Genomic DNA, 23919 nt, shown 5'->3' on the forward strand with positions numbered 1-23919 from the left:
CGAATTTGCATTTTGAGGGTGCTGGCAATGGTCCTGTTGTCATAACTTGGATCGGTAGAGAGCATGAATTGTACAGTGGCTCATCTCCGATTTCGCCCCCTATCACTCTTGGGATTTGTACATATCTAGCCAACTAGTAGATGGTTTGCAACAAAAATGAAAACCGGTTTTCATTGAACGGAAATGGAATCATAAGTCTTTTCTAGGACGACAGCTTAGCAACCGAATCCCCACAAAGAAAGTCTATTAGCTAACACTGATCAGACAAACCACGGCGAAATCAGACTATTGAAGGTTAAACAACTGGTATGGTAATCAATCTCTTGAGAACCCAAGCCAAGGTCTCCCTTGTATGAATTTTATACTCTCTAGAACGATATTATTCAACAAGCATATCTTTTAGAAAGTTAATACTTATTTCCACAGTAAAAGAAACGCAGCCCATAAGGCATTAACAATCATTTCACCGCGGTTTGCTTAACCAGGGTTAGTTAATAGATTTTCCTCTGCGTGGCATTGTTGCGCATCTGGCAGTGTGCTTGCCTCACATGGAAAATAGTTTCAAGTCTCGAGTTTGGATGTGTTCAACTATTTAACCCAAAACAGGGCAAAAATAAAGTTTGGAATTCCGGCTTTAATTTTATTATAAATATAAACTGAAAGCATGATGTATTCAATATTCTAGCTACAAATGAAAGGAGAATAATCTTTTCTACCACTAGATTTATTCGTAAAAAAAAAAAAAGTTCTATTACAATACTAGCGTACCTCTTTGTTCGTGATTATATACTAAGAATTACAAAGTTTTTTAGAATATAAAAATGAAAATTTTTCTATTTAAAATAAAAGAAACTCTTTGCATAACGGTTTTCTCTATTCTTGAAAGAGTGCAAGAGTGACTTATGTATTTTAGCGTTTTTTTTTCAAATGGCCGATATTTTCCAGATGAGTGTGGCCCAGTTTTATTAAAGTAACGTCTTAATCATTATGTTTTACTTGAAAAAAAAAAAAAAAAAAAAAAAAAAAAAAAAAAAAAAAAAAAATTATAATGCGTTTTAAATTTCGTTTTAGACATCAAATATTAGCTGGATAAAAGCAACACGCAGCCATTCCATCTGGTCGAACAAGTAAAAACAATTAAAGAATCCGACCGATAAGATCTAAAAATATCAGAAAGCACGCAATCTGCTAGAAAAGCACGACTATTTCTTGGCCTATTTCGTATTTAGGCTTGCCAAGTTATTAACTTTGTATATTACGCCACAGTATATTGTAAATGGGGTTTATTGGATTAATAGACTATATTAAAAATATTAATCGTTTACTTTAAGCATATTTTTTACATTGGCTTACATGCTAATTTTTTAATGTTTCACAACTATATGACCAACGGAAGCATTCGCCAAAGTAATATAGGTTGTAGCAATGAAATCCGAAAGAGGGCTTGGATATTCCAGTACAATCTATAAAATTAAACACTGTTAATTATACGCTATCTCACATTTATACAGGGTGTTCCAAAAGTCTTGGGCACATTCCAAGTCCGCATATCTGCTTAATTGTGAATAGTAAGATGAAAGCGGTGCCATTTTAAAGCTAAATGCATTAAGTTTTTTGTAAGGCTATACCAAAATATACCAGATGTGTTTTAGTTTTAGAGATATTCAATGTCAAAATGTGCCCAAGACTATTGGAACACCCTGTATATTGATGAGAATTTCTATAGTGTAGTTAAAAATGCAGATAAAACAGTGTCATGTATGTTGCTAGATGTATTTTTAAGTGGTTAATATTAAAGTATTAATTTAAGATAACCTATTAGTAATATTGATCAGTAAATAAGTTCATGTTACTAATCTGTTAAAATATACAGAAAACACATTACAAAAACTGTTTCTTATTATTGTTGACATGAAATGCATAAACATGGTTCAAATATCTTTTAATAAGTAATACTAAAAGTTTTTATTATATTCGATTACATAATTTTATGACGGTTCTCCCTGGATTTATGGTGAGTGTTAATAGATTTAACATGAAGTTTTCTAAAATACTGATATTACAATTACCGCCAAAATATCAGGAATAAAAATAATGAAGGAGTTATTTTATATATTTACAGCTTGTTTTCTAATTTCAATATGAAAAGCAGTCGTCAAGCAGAATTCTGAGATTTTCAAAGGATTTAAAATAGATTTTAACATGTCAATATTTAAAACATACTGGAAAAAAAAAATTACCAATACAGAGAAATGGGTGGAGGTCGGAAGAAGGTCGGTTCTACCCGAAGCGTCTTTGACTGCCATTTTACCTTGTTACTGGAAGGCTGGCCCTTGGTTATATATTGAACATGCCTTGGGGCAGAGGGGATCAATGCATCGTATTATTTTAACTAGCGATTAACTGACTCAAGAGTTGGGGGTCACGAAATAACAATCATTTGCAACCTTTAAACTGGCCACATCTCGGACCATCCAGCCCAACTATGGTCGAAATTAAATTTGACATTATGCTAAATTAAGCATTTTTCCAACAGGGACAAAGTAACCAAGCCTACGCATAGCGAATCTACTAAAGTATCAAGCCAGGAGAAAATGATCACAAGCAAGTATTTTACCAATATGCGACGTAGATAGGAACGTCTTAATGGAGCCTCATTACCTAAAGGAATACGAGATATATCACCGGATTCCTATTCGAACCAATACTTTGAATTTATTTGCGACTTCCACATGACTGACGGAACGTTAGTCACCGATACCTCGAACGGTTGAACTATTACCACGTGATACATTTCTATTGTGTGAACCATTATTTCTACCCTGCCAACAGTGTACTGCGGAGTTCCGTGTTTGCTTATTAACATTAAGCCAGTTAATGTCACATGAGTCGAGTGGGTGCTAGCTGTACCTCGGTGACCATTTTTTTGTTAGCAGCTGATTGCCGAAGTACACGCACCATACAAAGTCTTGGTGAATTAGTGAAGTACGTTGCGGACGGGGTCTCTGGTGTACAAGTGACGGGACCACATGGGTTCTAAATACTGCTGAATTTACATTCAGCATAGCTGCCGTTTTTGTTTTGAAAAAAAAAAAAAAAAAAAATTGAGAACAATCGAGTATAATTTTGAAACGATGATGGTTCGGACTAGTTTAATTATTTGGTCTTTGTATTTTTTTTTTTAAATGACATTAATGCTTCTGCAGAGTTTCAACCGTATCAAGCGAACTCTTGAAGTAAACCTAAATATTGGGTTAGGGTTATAAAAAAAAAAAAAAAGAAATTAATAGTTAGGTTCAGATTCTGTAAAAGTACCAGGAAAGTTTATGCTCTTTACATGTCTTTATATTTGGTTATGTGAATATTCCCATACTGCCCAATGGAACAAACGAAAATTCAGGCTATGGGTTTCCTCATTTTTTCATATAAAAAAAAAAAAAAAAAAAAAAAAAAAAAAAAAAATCAAGGCAGTACCAATGCCCAGAAGGGGGAGAAGGTCGGTTCTACCCGGAGCGTCTGACTGCCATTTTACATTGTTACTGGGAGGCTGTCTCTTGGTTATATGTTGAACATGCCTTGGGCCAGAGGGGGGGGGGATTGCTCATTGGTGCACGCCACTTCATTCGAGAGTTCTGAGGGTTGCCGACGTTAGTGTTCTGTGGTGTTCCCTGTTGTTTTATTATACTGCGTCTAAAGTATTATGTGATGAGGTAGGTTGCTAGCAGTACCTCAGTGAGCACTTTATCTGTTACACATTGCTTGCTGACGTACATGCACCTTTCCAAGTCGGGACGTGGTGTGAGGTATGCTGCGGACAGGGGCCTTGCGGAATGTGGGGTCATTAGTTCTTTTTGGAGCTAGTCCAACATCCGAGTCAATGCATCATTTTTTTTTCAACTAGTGGCTAACCGACTCCAGAGTTGGGAGTCGTGAAATAACGATCATTTCGCAACCTTTATACTGGCCTCATACTGGACCAACCAGCCCAACTATGGTCGAAATTAAATTTTCGGTTTTTCTTATTTATGTAAATATGAAAATTTACACTATTTCTGCGAGATTTTCAAAGGGTTTAAAATAATTGATTTTAACATGTCAATATTTAGCATAACATACATACTCGTATTTATGCGTCAATATTTTATTTCGTTTTCATTTTCGAGTTGTAGAAATCTTACCTTTATCAAAACCTAGAGTTGTATTCTAAACGTGATGAACTTTTAAAAGATGTAATTGGCAGGTGATGCATATATGTCATCCAATTAATTTTTCGAAGTCTAACATTTAAGTGTGGCGTTTGTATATTTAATAGTCATAAAAATTAATATAAGTTCCAAAAGCATTTCGTGCTAGGCATGAAGATAGATAAACAGAATTTTGAGAAGTTCAAAAGCAAAACTGCAGGATTTAATTTGATTTATCAATTTTCGATGTGCACTGTTATAAACTTGAATTATTGCATAAAAATTCAATTTAAATCGAGAAAAAAAAATCTTATGAACTCATCGTGCACCAAAAACCAATATTTTTTTCATAAAATAACTTAAAGTATTTACAATAAATTATTGCTTGATGCAAAGATGTATTTGTATATAAATGTAAATTATTTGTCATTTTAATTTTATTTTTTGCCAGTTTTGTCAATTACATGGTTACTATTAACTTTATACTATCTTTTCAGTTCGTGATGAGCTCAATATAAATGGCTGCATCCATGTTTACCGTATTTATAGAAATCAGGGGAGGTAACCCTGATTGCTTCCTATTGTCAGGGAAAGATAACTACCTACACACGCCTTTATTCCTGACTACAAAATGAATTGTCATCTTAATACGCAGATGAAATTTGTGGCTTTCGATGCATTTATGGTGATAAATTCCTTGGTGCTCTAGTTTTCCGACATGGAGGTTTACTTAATGGAAAAGGACTGAATGGGTGTGCATATTGTGATCTCATTAACTTCCGTTTCTTCATGCTCACTGTACCGTTCAAACTCCATTGCTTTCCCAGGAAGTTGTTCCTGCGAGGATCAGGGTTTAGACAGGTTCAAAGTTCTTGGTGTGGCATAATGTGGACCATCCACAACTGGGTATATCTTACGGAGAAACAGACGGTTGCACAATGTTACTCTATTGCACCCATCTACTCACTTCGTACTGTAGGTTTTCCTGTCTATGATCCTACTCATCTTTGTCCATCGACTTGGGTTATTACTTTCCTGATTCTGGATCTGAAAAAGTCTACTTGAAGTTCCCGGAGTGAACGACAATACTGTCGATAGAACTGTTCGTTTCACATGCCTCTTGGCCATTGTCACCTCTTAATTCGCTTATTTCTCGCCGTTTCCTTGTTTGGTATTTATTCTGCAAGATAGGAAAGTGGTTTTAATGACAACCATATAGCATTACAGCTGGGCATGTTAAGGTCTGGGCAGAAGTGCTTTGATGGGTTAGTAATGTCCGAGCAACTCAATCATGGCATAGGCGTCCATAACCGCCCCTGTTGTCAGCTAGTATGCGCTTTGCAGCTTTAACAACTAACTTTGGGCGGCCGTTGCTTTGAGCATAATAGGCCAATGAGGTACGTTTCCATATCCCTTAGTTCCTCAAAAAGGAGTTGTACTCTTGGGACACAAACGATGATCCACCATTCGAAGAAATTTCTTTAGGTAAACCTAATGTTAGCACGAGTGTGTGACTGAGGGGAACCATTTTGAATTAGACTTCAAGGTCCTGCATTCTTCATTTATAGCTGCCGCAGCCACAATGCTTTCCTATTAATTTCTTTTCAATTCAGGGTCATACTCGTACATCAATGTGAAATCGGCTTTAAATGGAGTGTCAATCGTTTGGTCATGTTTTTTTTGGAGTACCTGCTGGGCATCGAAATGCACAATCAGGGGCTAAACAGTTTTCCAAGGCGATTATTTATCTGAAATTTGTACAGTGTCTTTTCCTTGAAATTGTACAAACAGGGTTTTTTTTCGATAATCTCCACGGTTGGTTTGAAAATATCTTTATTAGTAGTAAGTGGTCCACTTATCAGCAAGTCTGGACATCCAGGTATGAATATCCGGCACGATTCTAACACAGATCAGGGCTAACGCTTCTTTCACCGGTGCATATCAATTTTGCATTTGCAAGATGGGATCCAGCCAAAAGGAGCTTCTAGTGACCATTCCCACAACTCATGTACAATTCATTCTCACATCTGCAGTGTTTCTGACATAGGAAATGTGATAGTCCTGTCTTACTATAGTCGGTGGCAAGTTCTTTTACCCTGTTCATTTCGAATGCTTGGATACTTTTCTAAATCCTTTTTACTATCAATTTTCGATTCTTGGAAAATGTGCTCCAGTGTTTCATCTCAATAGAACTGTTTGTTCTTTGACCTTCATAACTCTCGAAAGGGGCTCATAACTTGTGAGAAGGCATACGACACCTGGTTCACAAGTCTGACTCAGGATCTAACTCCAGTAATATTTGGCGAAGAGTATGGCAGTTAAAGATGGTTTACGTCGTTCTTTGAGGGGGGGGGGTCAACATCATTTGCAATAACTAGACACTGTAAATTTTACCTCCATGCAGAAAAGTAGAACTTGTCTGGATTAAGTAATCGCTTTGCTGGCACTGATTTATATAGCCAATAGTGTGCCAGAGTCGCCCCATAGCTTATACACTGGGTGTTTCGAGCTGTCCACAAGATGTCATCAAACCGACGATTGTAACCATCTCCTGATCTATGGAATCCTTGAGGTCGACAGTACCAATATTGACCCCACTTTGTAATGAACGTGGTGGCATCCTGTGTGGCTGTAGGTAGCGTCAGACTGGTATCCATTCCATGCGCATAGTACCGTTTTTATAGTGGTTGTTGGTATCGCAGAGACCTGATTGAATGGGAGGAGGTGTGATGCATTTCTCCTCATAGTGGCACCATTCAACTTCTGTAGATCCACAGCCAGACTTTGGGACCCATCCTTTTTTGGCGTGACCACAATTCTTGAACACCAAGTACTACTGGTACTGGTTCTATTCTCTCCAATGCAACATCTATGTCCTGCTCCACTTTTTTCTTCCAGTCACCGGGAACAGGTATCCGCATGTGGACTGCTGTTGGTGTAACGTCCGAGAGGAATTTTATTTGATAGGGTTTATCGGCCATTGTCTAGTGGTTAATGTGAACAAGTGTTGAACACATTAAAGTTGAATGCATCTTTAGCCATTGTTCCAATTCTTGTCTTTTGGTTTGTTGGCTTGAATTGGATAGTCTGGTTTCTTTGGAACTGGTGTTCTGCGTAGGCATCCGCAAGGAGCCGTTTCTTTTGTTCTTGCAGAGCTGTTCTGTGAAATTGATGTTGGGAAATCGGAAGTAAAGAGGTACAAATGCTTTAACGTTTGTGACAACTAGAAAATGGATATATTGTCCGATACATATACCTCTTGTGTTTTTGATCCTACCCTTATGTACAAAAACAGAACTCCCTTGATGTGTAGGCAGTTATGCCACTTATCCAGTGGGTAGTTGGTATCAAGTACTCATTCGAATACCTGAGTAGTCTGAATCTCAAGCCCGAATCGAGTAAGTCTGGCCCCTGTATCTGTAAACGCTTGGATAGAATGGGAGAGTGCAGTTACGGGATTTTTTTTTTTGCACCCGTCCAAAGATCGCATGACTTTGGTATCATAATTATCTCAAGTAACTGAAGGGGGTAATTCTGGAGTACACACCAGAAATTGTTTCTCCATCCCCCTCAAGGTGAAGCATGTTAGTCAGCTGTCTGTCTGCGAGCAGAAAATTTATCCAAGGTACCATTTGTAAACAAACGACTTTCTACTTCGTTTTGCTTGTGGCTTCCGTTTCTTTGGACGCCTTAAATTTACGATATGTTTTTTTTTGGGGGGGGGGGTCCATCACCCCGCAAAAGTGTCACTCGAGTTCAACTGCTGGACAATCTTTAATTCATCGATCTTCCTGATTGTGACGTCTTTCTGCAACCGGCAAAACGTTTAGTATATCGAGGTGTCCTAGCATCCATTTCACGCTAGTTATATCCAGTTCCATCGAGGGTTATTCCTTTTATTTTTGTTTCATTCACGATATGCTGGAACGACTGCATTTCTTTCCCCAGTTCAATGTTATCTTGTTGCAATTTGACGAGTTGCTTTAATAAAAGCACGCCTTCTTGCTCCATAGTATTTTGACGGCAAATATATCCAATGTTTACAGTGAAAAGCTGTTCGTAGTGCTATGCAAGTTGAGAAAAGCAGGGTATTGTATCTTTCCAGCTCGTGCTGAGCTCAATATAAAATAAAATTAGCCGCACCCGTGTTTATAGTATTTATAAAAATCAGGAGAGATCACTCTGGTTCCTTCTTGTCCAGGGGAAGATCACTGGTTGCCTTCTATTGTCAGGGACAGATAACTCATACCTAAACAAAGACAAGATTGTTTTTATTTTTAAACAAAAACTTAAAAATTAAAGTTTACATGATAAATACAAAACTAATTTTCATTGAATTTTATAATACTTCTAAAACACCTGGCCTATGTTATAATTTAAGCCTCGTTTCATTATCCAAAAATGAAATCCACGCATTAAATCCGATGCGACTAAGATATTAAATCAGTTTTTATAGGCAGTAGCAAAAATATGAATGGAAGCTATTTACTTTAGCTGCCGAAAATATTGAAGCCCTTAGTTCATCTGAAGGTTCAAGATATCAACAACTTTACCATTAAATTCTACAAATTTTACGATTACTGGCAGACAGGTAATAAAGTTTTTATGCCAAAGATTAAGTCCTTTGTTGTACAAGCCGTCCAATCATCCGATGAATTTTTAACATGTTGCCAAGCTAATCAAGAACCTTAATTCTAGTAAAGCAACTGGCCCTGACGGCATTCCAATTATAGTGTTAAATAAGCTTCAACCAGAACTTGCCCCATACTTACAAAACTGGTACTAATGCACTTACTGATCCGCCCTATTTTTTAAAATCGTGTTTCCAAGTTTAAAGTTTTTTTTTTTTAATTCAATTGTAAGGGTAAAGTACAGAATGGATACAAAACACTCCTCTCCATGTTAAGAATGGCCTTTTAAATAATATTTCAGTACGGATCAATAAGTGCATGAGTACCAAAACTTTAAGAGTTGCCTTAAGTGCTTTTCAACACCCTGGAAAACCTCATCAGTATGCCCTGTATTTAAGAATTCATCTCCCTCTCAGTACAGACCACTAAGTCTCCTGTGTGTCATGATTAAGTTGCTAGAATCCATATTAACTAGAAAAGTAGTCAACCACCTCAGCAGAAATAACCTTAGTGACATGCAATATGGTTTCCATTCTGCTAGATCTACAGCAGATGTGCTAACGGTTATATCTCATAGGATTAGCGAATCTCAACAAAGGCTTCCTTTCTAGGGCAATTGCTCTTATCAAATACCTTCGATACGGTATAGCACAAAGACCTACGTCATAAGATTTCCAGATACGGTATAACTGGAAATGTTTTCTCAATTATTGAAGCATTTCTGATAGGCTCTAAGAGTAGTGGTTGATGGGCAGAAATTAGAGGCCTGCAATATTAATGCTGGAGTCCCTCGGGGGGGGGGTCCATCCTGGGCCCAACTCTTCCTGATCTATAATGATCTCCCAAAACATGCTTAAATCATTCGTTATACATCTATGCTGATGACGACCATCTATGGCAACACATCAAAGGCTGTAAATGACAAAGTTCTGATTCTCTGATCTTGAGCACATGTTAGAGGGGGGGAAAGAGGTGGCTGGTTACTTTTAATGCATCTAAAACCAAGCTCTTATCTTTACATCAACGCTCTGCTCCCCAGCTGGCATCAATTGAAATGGATGACTCGTCTAGAGGAAACCCATGTTTTGATAAGCTTCTGGGTTTGACTTTTACTCCTGATCTGAAATGAAACACGTACATCAAGTCTGTTGCCAAGGTCGCTGGGAAAATGGTGGGTTCCTTCTACCGCTCCAGAAGATCTCGTTAATGCAATTCTCTATATAAAGCCAAGTTCGTCCAAGGATGGAATCCTGCTGCCACATCTGGGCAGGAGCTGCTAGAAACAGCCTATCCTGCCTTGACAGTACAAAATAGACTTCATGGCTTAGTGGGGGATGCCCTTTTCTCTTCCCAGCAACGTATCTCCCACAGAAGAGATGTTGCGAGCCTATCTTTGTTTTATTATTTCCATGGCAAGTGCTCGTCTGAGCTCCAATCTCTGCCCCCCTCGCCAATCTTTCATGATAAACACCCGTCTAGCTGAAACTCAATTTTCCCCACTATCTGTGCCTAAATCGAAACGTAGATTCCATGAACAAAGCTTCTTAGAACTGCACGCCTGTGGAACTCTACCGCTTGCCTGTTTCCCCACCTGACTTCAACTTGGAAGTTTTCAAGTCCAACACAAATTCCTGATGAATCGCTTCCTTAATGACACTATAAAATCTCCAATACTAACAAATACTACAACACTATCCCATTGATTACTGTACACACAATCAGAATGGCTTCTGGGCCTTGATAAGTAGTTACCTCCAGGTAAAAAAAAAAAAGAAAAAAGAAAAATCGATAAAAATATGCTTGCATTCTTAAACAGACAATTACTGATTAATATTTGAACCGTTGCACGAATTCTATCTTATGCCCATTTTCATTTAAATGGCTTTATTAACAATCAAAATTATCGAATTTGGGCAACAAAAAACCCCAGACCTATTCAACAGCACGAACTACACCTCATAAAATGTACAGTATGGTGCAGTGTAACTGCTCAAGAGATAATTGGGCCTTATTTTTTTTTTTGAGGATGAGGATGCAAATAAGATCACAGTAACAGGTGAACGCTACCGCACAATGATTGAAAACTTACCAAGAACTTGGGTTCAAAACTAACCCCAGGTGATGTGATTCCAGCAAGATGGGCTACAGCAAGATGGGGCTATAAGAGACAAAAACATGCTTGCAGAACATCCTTGAGAACAGAATATCGCATGGTTGCGAATTTAACTGGCGGCCGGGATCAGCAGATCTGATCGCCAAGAAAGGATTTGCAAAATTAAACTTAACACTTGTTGAAAAAAAAAAAAAAATTAATTGAAATTAGGGCTATAAACACAGTAATGCTTAATGGAACGCATTAGGTGGGGCAAAAGAATGAAAGAAAAATGGGGGGGCACTTAACGAACATTATTTTAATTAAAATAAACTTTTACAAAAACAATTTACTATAGTGTTAATAGCATATAAACGTTATAAGTAATAAAATGAAACTTTAAAAATCTTGGAAGGATTGATGCAACTTCATTTCAAATTTGGCGAGTATATTTTTTAAAAATAAAGTTTTAATGGGTAACTACTTCTGGGCCACTAGAATGTGAGAATTATTGGCACAGAAAAGTGTGCAAGAGAACCAAATATGCGTAAAAGAGCGACTGTCTCGCGACGAACACCACAACAGATGAAATGTACAACGGAAATTAAATTAACATTTGCGTGATTTTTCATCTAAGACTATTCTAGACAAGCATCGTTCACTTTGTTTTTTTCACCTAATTCGTCATTTGGAATAAAATAGTGGCTTTTTTTTTTACAGAGAGTCACCACTTATCAAGACCCGGAGGCCAGTCGAGGGTTAATTAGAGCATGATAGTCAATGGAAGAATATCGTAGTAATAGTTATTAAAAAATTTCAAAATGTGATTAAGGGGATAGCTCATCAAGAACTTGTTCACATAGGATTTGATCATATTGTAGTCAGCTTAAAAACAGGGAAACGGAAGAGAGTTATATAGGCGTGCAGTTCAAGAAATAAGTTTTGTTCATGAAATCTACGTTTACGTCTACGCACAGATAAGGAGTAGGGAGAATTATTGATAGTGGTTTCAGCTAGATGAAGGTTTTCCTGAAAGTTTGACAAAGGGAGAACAGATTGGAGCACTTGCCATTGAAATAAGGATAAGGAAGACTTGTGGGAAAGAGGTTATAGGGAAGATAAAGATGCATACCCCATTAGGCTACGTCGTCCATTTTGAACTATCAAGGCAAGGTGAGGTTCTAGCAGCTCCTGCACAGGGGCAACAGTACTCCATCCTTGGATGTACTTGGCTCTTATACAGGTAGAGAATTGCATCAGAAGTAGGATATCTACTGGAGCGGTAGAATGAACCCATCATCTTTCCAACGACCTTGGCGATGGATTTGATGTACGTATTTTATTTCAGATCAGGAGTAAAGGTCAGCTCCTAAAGCTTATCAAAACAGAGCCTCCAAAGAGAGCCATTCATTTCAATTGATGCCAGATGGCGATAAGAGCGTTGATGGTGTAAAGATAGGTTAGTTTTGGATGGATTAAAAGTAATCAGACATCTTTCCCCACTGCATCACGTGCTTAAGATCTAAAGGGTTGGTTGGTTGTTTGTTTTACGGCATATCAACCCTTTTAGGTTATTTAATGCTGAATCCAAAAATTTGGAAGAAAATTTTTTAATAGAATTTGTTGTTTTCAAGTCGGTTTCTATTTGACCCATAGTTGGGACCCTAACAGGTACTACCACTCCGGATCTGAGTGGACCTGGGATCAATACCAATTAAAGGGTGGCTCCACACTCCCCAAAGCCCGCAAGCTGGAGCCTCACCATCGGATATAGTTTAAGGTCATATCCAGGACCAAGATCTGAAGGGAGACACTCGGAGGGAACTGTCATTTACGACCTTTGAAGTGTTGCCATGGATGGTAATGTCAACATAAATGTCTACGGATGATCTTAGAATGTAATTTGGGAGATCATTAATCTAGATGAGGAAGGGAGTTGGGCCCAGGGACTCCAGCATTGAGACTGAAACACTATGAAAAGATTTAGTAAAAACCTGTGTGTACACCAATAATTTATTTTCTATTTACACCACTTAACGTATTAGAAAAGTTAAATCCCAAATGCCTGCTTGCTGTTAAAGGCAAGGGACATAACTTACAGGCATTGAAGAGCAGTGAGATACATAGTTTATGAGACGTCCAGTTTTAATACGAAAATGTTCATTTTATAGATGAAGTTTTAGATCCACCAATTATTGTAGTAAAGAATTTTGAGTAAATGTAGGAGTCGACAAGACTTAAAATACAGTTTTATTTAATTTTGGTTGATTGTTTTTATATCAGCGTTTTCCGTTTAATTTTTACGAACAATCAAAGTTAAAACCAAATTTATATTTACTGATTCATACCCCCCCCCCAAAAAAAAATAAACTCCTGAATAAAATTCATTTCAAGCAGCTTTCAAACCGAACTTACATTCCACCTTAAAATGGCAACTGTTTTCGGGTATGCTGAAAACGAATATCGTATTTCATTTTTCGCAAAATAGTTTTAGGATATTAATGCAATTCCTTTTAAATTGAATGGCTATTTGTGTACGCGCAAGCGCGCATATTTAAGAGTTCAAAATTAACTTAGTTTTGTCAGTATTTAAAACAAAACTAAATCATGAAGTTTAATGCGACAGATATATAAATAGCTGTGAAGTGCTTTTCCTGATCGAAAGAATACTTCATCCTGATTGGTATTTGCTGTTTTTAGTGAATAGAATATAAACGTTTTGATTATCTCATTCACAATCATTAAAAAAAAAAAAAAAAAAAAAAAAAAAAAAAACACTTGTGACGTTTAATATATCTTTATCAAAACAATATTGTGGATAATGTTTAATCAATCTGAATACGTTATCCAAACTATTGTGTAATGAGCGACAATTTATGTCTTATGTTTGAGCAAGACTTGAAAATACTTGATAAATCTAACTCATGCCACAACGGATAATGGTGTTCATTATCCATTAATTTTAAGTAATATTCTACTGGAGATATACGTCATGCTATAACTAATAACGAAATGTTATACTTAATCTAAGTATCAATATAATTTCCATTTTTACTTGGATTACTCCAGAATACAGGCATTCAGATACATGCATTATAAAAAGTACAGTATATTTACCACAAAATATTTATAGTAAATAGCGTCATAACAAATCAGGACGCTTTTCCCAGAAATCCCATGTGCACACTTGTATTAACCCGTATTAGGAAAAGATCATATAGACCTTTAACTATTCTGTACATTCCACAATTTAAATAACTATATCGCAAAAATTGAATTTAACTATTAAATCATATACAAAATAGCTTTTTTTTTTTTTTTTTTTTTTTTTACACACGGTCCGTACTCTGCATATGTATACTGAAATTAGATACCACAAAGAAAAATACTGGATCTACATTGGAAACATTTGTGAATCGCTGCAAATAAGCTGAACGGAATTTTATTTACCCATAAATCTACAGAAAAAAGTAAAACATCTAATAAAAATGGATACCATGTTAATCTAAACAACTTTGAGACAATGTTGAAACATGGTTAGTTTGAAAAAAAATTAAAATAAAAGTGTACGCATATTTATATTTGGTTCATTTTTTTTTTTCTAAATATACGTTTATCTAAGTTTATCTATTTCTTAAACTAGTTTCAATCACCAAAGTAGCGAATTCACTTATTTACCTAGTGTAAATATCTGCAGGCGGTTTTAATGATTTTTATTTACAAAAAGATAATTATATTTTCATGAGTGATGGCGGATTAAGTTCGCAAATTATGTTTGTAAAATTACTCGTAACAGAAATCAATTTACAATGTATCGTTGATTAAATATATACTTTTCTTCGTGTTGCAGTAAGCAAAACTGCTTAAAATATTGATTAAATATTGTGCTTTTTTACGGGTAATTCTTTTTTTGGAAAAAGAAAATTGTATAATTTTGATTTTCAAATAAACGGGGTTTCATACATTTTTATGTTTATTCGCTAGGTAAATGTCTAAACATTCTAGTAAAAATAAACTTAGAAAAGAATTCATGAGTACGCCAAACAGATTTATCAAATAGTTGTTTTAAAATCGAAATCATTTACTTCAACTCCGTTATTGGATATTAAAAATAAACGCAGTTTTTAATATTTAATGTTTAATCACGAGATTAAAATGTAAATATAAGTTTTTATGACTGAAAAAATTTGGCGTCATGGCGTGCCAAATAGAATTACCGCTTTTTTACTACATGAGAGACAGACGTTGCCCGGTATTAAACGGGATGTTCAATTCCTAAGATTCCATAAGAATGTTTTTAAATTCACTTGTATAAAAAAAAAATACAAGAGTCGAGATCGAAACCTGAAGAGAGTCGAGTACAGTAACCAGGACAACTTGACACGTACTTTAAAAAAATGTCAAAGCTACTTATTTTTAACAATGTAAACTATTCGCGCATGCGAAGTAGTGAAACAGTTGAAAGCAGATAAAAATCTTGTGACCTCCCACGTACCAATTTTTTAAAGATTTAGACGCCTTAGCATCCCTTTTTCGCGGATGTAAACCGATTAAAATTTCCACATCTGAATACTATACCAAATCAAGGTATAGATCAAAAATTTGTTGAGTATATAGGAAGGGGACGTGTCCCTACAAACATCTTTTCATGCATAGATTACAAAGTAGTAATAGTACGCAAAAGTTATAAAAATAAAATTCATATGAAACTTTAATACTCATGCCAAATAACCATACTGAAATATTAACGTCATTCTTAACAGAATTTAGGTATAGTATTTTGTAACAATTTCGTATTTCAGATAATTTAATAACCAGTAGATCCGGAAAATTTTATTGTAAACAAAGTCATATCTAAAACAGCCAAAATTCTATAAAGCTTCTTTCTTGAACTGTATACGGTTTTATTGTTAAAGTAGATATACGGAAGAGTTTAACATGCAATCTACACTAGTATCTATATAGTAATCCGATAGTGTGTTTTGTGTCACGCTTACATCCGGGTCGTTTAATTGTTATGTACTTCCATTTATTGCCATAAATATTTTTTAAAGAATTTATAAGTTTTGGTTTGATTATAGCTGATGGCACTTAAGTCATGTATTTTTAAAAATAATTTTATCAAGAATTCTTCGTAAGCTTTGGTTTCGGTTATGGCTGAAGGAAGTCCGGTTATAGGTTTTTATTTCGGTTCAAACTAATGCACCCAAGTCATATGGATATTTTTGATTCTGAAATCGCAACTTAATATATAAAAATCGATAAAACAGTATAACATACGAAATCTGCAAGAATTAAAAAAAAAAAATCATTTAAGTTTTGCAGTTTTAAAAAAGCTACAATATCAGAGCGTCTCCATTTATTCCATTTAAACTAAGTAATTGTGAGGAGGATTGAAGTGATTTTACAGATTTCAATGAAAGTAAAATATGTCAGGGGTAAACATACATTCCAACGTCGAATCTCTACTAGAATACCAGTAAACACTAGTTAAGTTTCATAAAAAAAAAACAAAAAAAACTTACAACTTATGGTTTTACGTATAGTATGTTTTATAAAATTACGTAACTTATGCAGAATACTGACCGCGCTTACATAACATTCAGAAATCCATACTAAACCTGGCGAGGAGAGCTTTATGTATTTTGTATCTCACACAAGAGATCGTAAAACGTAATGTAACTCAAAAACCCTAAACGTTTTTTTTATCCAGATCCGCATTTTTAAATTTTATTGATTTCTAGTTGGGAAATGGGACAATATACGAGATGTCAGTCATTAGCCTGCCCTCTCATACATTTTAGATTTCTTAAAGATTTTACCGGTTGACGTGTTTGTATATCCTGCACTTGGATCACCGGGTATATTTTCCAGTTATTTTCCTAAGAGTTCGGTTGCTGTTATAATTACTGGAAATTATCAAGATTCCACTGTTCATGATGTACAAAAAAAAAAAAAAAAAAAAAAAAAGTATTTCGTTAACTTTTCAGCTGTTTTATCTATTATATCTATTATTATTTGGGATACTAACTTCCAATGGTGGTTTTTCTAAATCGTATCGCATATGTTAGGTTTAATAGCTCGGGTTTGTTTTCCTATACAAATTCGATAAATTAAAAGCAAATAAATCTACTCAAAGGTAAGATACGTTACGCTTCTACCTATCTGGAAGCGTTTTTAGTAATTTTACTAATTTTAAAACGTAATCGGTTCGAAAGTGTTTATCGATATTCTTGAAAAACAAAAAAAAACCCAAACAAATTGCGGCGAGCTTTTAGTTGAAAACGTTAAGTTTAGTAAAAGGAGTTCAAACTAAAAAAATTGACAAAATACTGTTAGAAACTTACTGAATATGTTAACGTGACAGAACCCCACTGAAAATGTCAGCTTATGTCACCTTAACATTGGAGGGAATTTCCAACAGCATTTTATGTTTTGTAGCTTGAACTCATTTTACGTAACTTAACGTATTCAACTCGAGCTCGACGCCATTTGTCTTTTCAAAAAAAATATATAAACATTGGTTTTACATTTTAATTAAAATATAAAAAGTGAACGTAACATGAACACCATTCGTTTTGTATAAATAACTTTTTCAAATAAATTTGATGCACGCCTATCTACGTATTTGTTGCACGTTAACACAAAACAAAAACAAACTCTGCATATGTTGGACAGCGAACTAAAATTATAAATATATTCAAATACATATCTTGTATTTATTCATTGAAAGGTTTTATGCTAACCGAAAGTTAACACTTTTTGATAGGATACTAAAAAGGAAATTGGACCTGACGATATCTGTTATAGTAGTCAAAAAGCAGCAACTGGAACTAGTTCTTGCAAAGCTGTTCAACCAATACCTATTAAAAAAATGCGTTTGAACACCTTGGAAAAAACAGTTCCTCCAGTACTTAACATACCGAAGATCCGTCTTCTGCATCTCAGTGCAGACCGATTAGTATTCTGTGTGCTATGAGTAAGTTAACGAATCTATGATAGAAATTGTCAACCTCAGCAAAGAAAGCAATATTGTTTCCGTCCTACGAGATCTACAGCGGATATACTGGCTGTAACTTCACATAGGATCAGTGACTGACGGGAGTATCCTCTATAGAAATAGATCTCGGCATATCAAAGGCATGTTATTGAATTTTGCATAAAGGTTTAATTCTATATGAAATGCCTGGAAAGGTCTTAAATCATCGAACCCGTTCCCCTATGATATGCTTATATAAGTAATCGTCGATGAACAAAATCCGAATCTCCAAGTACCAATACGAGTGTGCTTCAAAGATCCATCCCAGGACGAACTCTTGCTTACTATCTTCAGTGATCTCCCAAATCAAATTAAAAGTGCGTTCGTAGACCTACGCAAGAGACGCTACCATCCCGATCTCTCAGGGTCTTTCGACCACGTGATGCAAGGAGATAAAACGTTGGTTAATTTTAACGCATCCAAGACCAAGCTTCTATTATTTCACCAACGCGGCGATCCCTTAGTCACAAGTGATATTAACAACTCGTCTCAAAGGAGTACACACTTCGGCATGATTCTGGAACCGAAATTTACCCTTGACCTGAAATGGAAGACATACATAAAATATGTCACCTAGTTGGCTGGAAAAGTAATTGCGTCATTCTATAGTTTCAGAAAATACCTCACCGACGCAATCCTCTACCTGTTGAAGAGCCAAATATGCCTTAAAATGAAGTATTCTTGCTACATCTAGTGAAAAGCTGCTCGGAGTACTTTTACCATGATAGTTTAAAACCAGCTACGAAATCTAGTAGGTGATGCTCTTTCTTACTTGCACCCCCCACAGAAGAGACGGCACGAGCCTGTCTCAGCCATATCGCCATTTTCATAGCAAATGAAAGTGAGCTTCAATCTATGTCCGATACTATTTCACAAATAGCATTCGTCTACTCACAACCACGATCAATAATTTACCTTATTCTGTGCCTAAATCTAAAATTCCAGGAAAAGCTTTTTTCCTAGAACTGCCCGCCTGTAGAACTTACCTGTTTCCCCAGAACGGGGTCATCGTTTACAAGTGCAATAAAAATTTTGATGTCCTGCTACCAATAAATGAATTTCTAGCCAAATTTCACCATTAACAATCGCTAAGTTGTTGGCCAACTTACAAACTTATTCGCGAATGGCCTTTGAACCTTGATAAGCGGTGCTACGTGTCTTAGAAAAAAAAAAGACCGAAAAACTTTGACTCTTCAATAAAGTTTTGTCTTCAGGAAGTCAGGATCAATTATTTGCTGTACTGCTCCAAAATCTGAGGAAATCGTTACACGTCCCATCAATTGTTCTTACAGTCCACACTAAAACCGCCACTAGAACTTACAATGTTTGCTCATCAAAAAGCTACCAACATCCACTTCGAAGTATACAAGTTACCTGTGGTTAACTTTTGTAAGCTTATGATAGCTTAAATTCGAGGACCAAATAGTTGTATAGCAGCTTATTTGTGCTTACAATCTTTTAGAAAGCAGAGCCTATACATTATTTTAATGTTTTTATTTCATTAATGGTTTGCAAAACATTTTTAACAATATATGTAGCATAAAGTCGATAAAGTGGTAATCGCATGGGATTATTTTAATGGTCTATGCCATACACTACTTTTACTCAATAATAACGCATTTATTCGGCTAGATATCGAATGTAGTTTTTATCTAAAAAATTTAATGGCAGAAGGAGTATCTAAAACAAATATTATGTGAGAAAAACATCACTTAACGAAAGAAAACATTTAAAGCTTCGACTACTTACCCTTTGGTGTCTTCCGACAAAGAGATGGAAATACACTTACTCTCGTTCCGAGTATTATTTAATTTAAAACTTTTTTTTTACTATTTATATATTTTTATTTTTTAGAATAGTCATGTGACACCATTTCATGTTAAGGAAACACCCCTTTTCACCCAAGTTGGACTGGCCGTCAAAATACCAGTGTTATATTTGTGATTTTTTTTTTCCTGTTTTAAATTTTCTACAGTTATTTATCAGATTTAGTATTTATATCACCAAAATAAATTTCTTACTATTTGCACACAGTTTCTAGGTTTCCATTTTTTTATGGTTTGGTATGGATTTAATTATCTTCGGAGATTTTCCCCTTATAGCATCATTAGCGAAGGGATTTTGATTGAATTTAAACCAATAATTCTGCTATCACAGAAGTGAATATAAATCAAAGCGCTTATATATACATAATCATCACGAGCAGCGTTTTAGTTATTTACTGCTAAACGTAACGAGTCTACCAACAATGCGATTCGAAACCAAAACTACCAGTTACATAAAAAACCCAGGCTTGAACAAGATAACCGATTTTTTCCCCGTAATAACATAAATCGCTTTTCATTTATAAAATATATTTAAAGAAAACATGCTCACGGATGTACTTAACATTGATTTACTTGACATTTATTGAAAGACATGACGTAGCTATTCATACAGAATACGGACTGTTATTTCCAGGTAGAAATGTCAATGTAAATTCGATGGTACATTACATTTATTTACTAAATTGTTAGGTAAACGTACAGAATATTTAAAAAAAAAAAAATCCGCACTCTTCATGTGAATAAAATTCTGCATAAATATCCTAATTGCGTATCAAAGTTATAGACAAGTCTTTTTTCACACTTTGATGTCTGACTCGAACCATGGTCGAATTATTCATTTTTCTTTTTAATCAAATAAACATAATCTAATTTTTCTAATATTATGTAAGGATATCTCAAAAACAGGCACTATTATTTTACGAATATATTAAATTATGTTAAGTGACGGGTAAACTAACAACCACTATTCCTCTTGAATACAGAACTTAATTTACTTAAATAAGTTAACTTTGCTATTTTTGTAACTAGCCTGGGTGCCCGGCATTGCCCGGGTCTTTGTAGGTAAGTTGAGCAAAAAAAAAAATGTAGTAGGCAAACAGGCTCGAACCCGTACCGCGAAGGAGGAAAAGAAAGTGGAAAAAAAGCGTTACACGTTAGCTGTTGCGCCCATCGCCAAACCGGAAGTGACGTAGGTTTAAATTAAGACTAGGCAATCGACAAAAAAAGATGACTCTCGAAAATATCGGCGAAATAAGACCACTCCCTGTAGAAAAGTGCCCAGTTGAGAGTGAAGGAATTAATGTTTTTTTTTTGCCAATTTATCGATATTTGTCGCCCGAAGGGTCGAGCTTCAAAACCATACCAATCTCCTGAAAATCCATCGTCTCTGTCGACAGTTTTTGCGAGACCTACAAACATGCATACATACATTTAAACAGACATGTGAGATTTATATTATAGAAGATTACATAGGTGACAGTTCATATGCTTAATTCTAAAGTAGCCATATATAATGATAAAGAAGTATTAAATCACCATTACTTTTACATATAGATGACGTTCCAAACCATGTCACCATTATCTTTGTATCAAAGGGTACCGTCACACTAAATGGAAGTCATTATTCGAATGCTTATAGAAATATTAGTATTATAACCAACACTGGTACACAGAACGAGAGAAGTAGAAAACTTAATTTTTATCTTAAAGTAATTAAAATATGTGAATGTTTTTTTCAAATATAGCTGAATTCCCAAACATTTTCTGCGTATACGTTGGTGTTATTGAATTATATCTAAGCGAAACAGGCTTTTAGGAATTCAAATTAACAGCTGAGATATTATGAAAAAAGAAGCTTAAATAAAAACAGTTAAATAAACAGAAAAGAGGCTTGCCTTTTTTTCGTTGTTCTCAGCCTTCGGGTCGGGATCAAAGTGTAGTGTCTGTTCTGCAGATACTGCAAGCTATGACTAGCTATTACTAGCAAAGACCAGATGTGGGGGCAACCCCACATGCCTGACCTTTAACCAGCTCCCATTTCCCACCTCTCGGGAGCTGGTCCCCTTTTTCCCTTCCCCCTCCCTTCACTCCTCACATTAAAAATTGGCCTTGTGTCTAATTTGCTCGGTGGGGGAGCAAATAAATACCATCTGTTCTGCAGATGTTGCACTTAAGATATTTGTACCAATCAACGGAGGGGAAACCCTCTATACTGGGACAATTATTATTTTTGGTAACCAGAGTGCCCCCTTTTTGCCTACTTTTAGAGGAGCTGGTTTTTACCCCACATTAAAAACGGCCTTGTGCCTAATTTGCTTTGGTGGGGAAGCAAATAAATATATTAAATAAAAACAGTTGACCAAAGGAAAACACATCAACACAATTTACTAAAATGCTAGCGTATGCTTCTATTTAATATTTAGTCTATAAAAGTGCAAAATTAAACAAGGAAGTCTAGTAACATTCTAATGAAACTTTTTGTTTTCTTTCGAATAGATAATAGCTGTTTGCATAGAGGATGTTGAATGTTTTCTAGTTTCATGTCTGCTGGTATATCATTGTTTACTCGGTAAAGTTTTACATAGAATTAGCTGATTTCAATATTCAAAATAATTCACGAGAAATGATTTGAAATAATTATTTGATGGGTTAAAATCATCTATAATCAAAACGTTTGCATAGCAGGTAAGACTCTAATAAACATTCCTTTTTAAATATATCTTGTAAAGGTTGAGATACGTTTAAGATATCTGTATGAAAGTAAATCGTTTGCTTCATGGGCGAATGAATATAAAAAAAATCAACTCGTGTATTAAATATCTGACACTTTAAACTGAATTTTATGTAGTGCTTTAAACGTGACTTTGTTTTGAAAGTTAAAGGTTCGATCTTTAGTGCTTGCGATAATCTGAATATAATTGCGAATTACTCAACACGTCTACCTGGTCATGATTTAGCATTCTTATCCCGGCGGAAAAAGTAAACTGCTTCTTTCAAAATTCCGTATAGATTCCCAACTTATCCAACGTACACCTAAAGAAGATCGAAGGTTACATCGGCGCAAACATTGTACAAGAACAACCAAGCTGAGAACAGTCGTGGGTATAATCCAAATAATGTAAATTATTAATTTTCCTCTAAACAATAAAAATCATAAAACCTATTTAGGCCACTTTTTCAAATGTTTTTTTATTAAAATATACAGTGTAATCGGATATAAGAACGGATATAAGGGAGATTTTCTCTGGTCTCAAATTTGAGCCTGTGTTAATGTACAGTATAACCCGGATATAAGAATCCCAGATATAAGAGAATTGTGGAGACCGGAAAGAAGTATCTTATATCTGGGTTACACTGTATTTACAAAAAACAAAAACAAAACAAAAATAGAACAATAATCGATATGCATTGCATTTATTAACCTCCACAATTAAATATCGCTTTATTTACTTATTAAGTGTTTTAAAACATTTGACGAAAACGAATTCTACGCTAAACGATGTCACTTGGAATCGAGAATATAAACACGTGCTTTTATCTCCCGGAGTTCGTGCAGTTTAGCGAATAGAATTAAATGAAACATGGAAACAAAAAAGACGCAGCGAAGACACAGAACATATTTCTGAAAGCAAGAAATCCTTTCAGTAAATCTGTCAGAAAAACAGCAATTACTCTTTGATCAGAAACAGCTGTGCATACAAACAATGAAGCAATGTTTTAATACACAGGAACTCTAAAATGAATAAACGGTGTAGTTATCCAACCTCGATATTTGTATTCACGTATTCTCTGAAATCTGCAAGCAAAGAAATTCTACGAAATACTAGTTGGGGTCAGCACCCATAACAAGCCTGTAACTTACCACGGTTAAACTTTTTGTTTTAGATGTAAGGTTATGACTACATAGGATAATTTCGCATCATGGGTTTATTTTTAATTCATACATAAACATATTCTGGGCCAATATGGCATTATATTTTTGCATATGATAGTCTCAGTTATAGTAATGTTTTACTCCAATTCTTAAAGAAGCAGAATGTTAATGTATACATGCCGATCATGATATCCTTATTCTTTAACTGCCTTTAATGTTGAAAATTATTAATAAGTCTCCTCTGGTAATAAAGAGATATGTGAACCCAAATAC

The 23919-nt window shown here is 35.2% G+C and overlaps 1 long non-coding RNA gene across 1 annotated transcript; it reads right to left on the reverse strand.

Annotated features, from left to right (window-relative positions):
* Window positions 1-8178: 8178 nt before the first annotated feature.
* LOC145277093 (uncharacterized) lies at window positions 8179-19740 on the reverse strand. Its single transcript, XR_013868104.1, has 3 exons — window positions 19696-19740; window positions 10905-10973; window positions 8179-8433 (listed from the first exon to the last, which is right to left on the reverse strand). It is a non-coding gene; the product is annotated as an uncharacterized LOC145277093 (long non-coding RNA).
* Window positions 19741-23919: the final 4179 nt, after the last annotated feature.

Source organism: Euprymna scolopes, chromosome 5 (assembly GCF_053919585.1).
Source record: "Euprymna scolopes isolate OS-2025 chromosome 5, ASM5391958v1, whole genome shotgun sequence".
Classification (NCBI taxonomy): Eukaryota; Metazoa; Mollusca; class Cephalopoda; order Sepiida; family Sepiolidae; genus Euprymna; species Euprymna scolopes.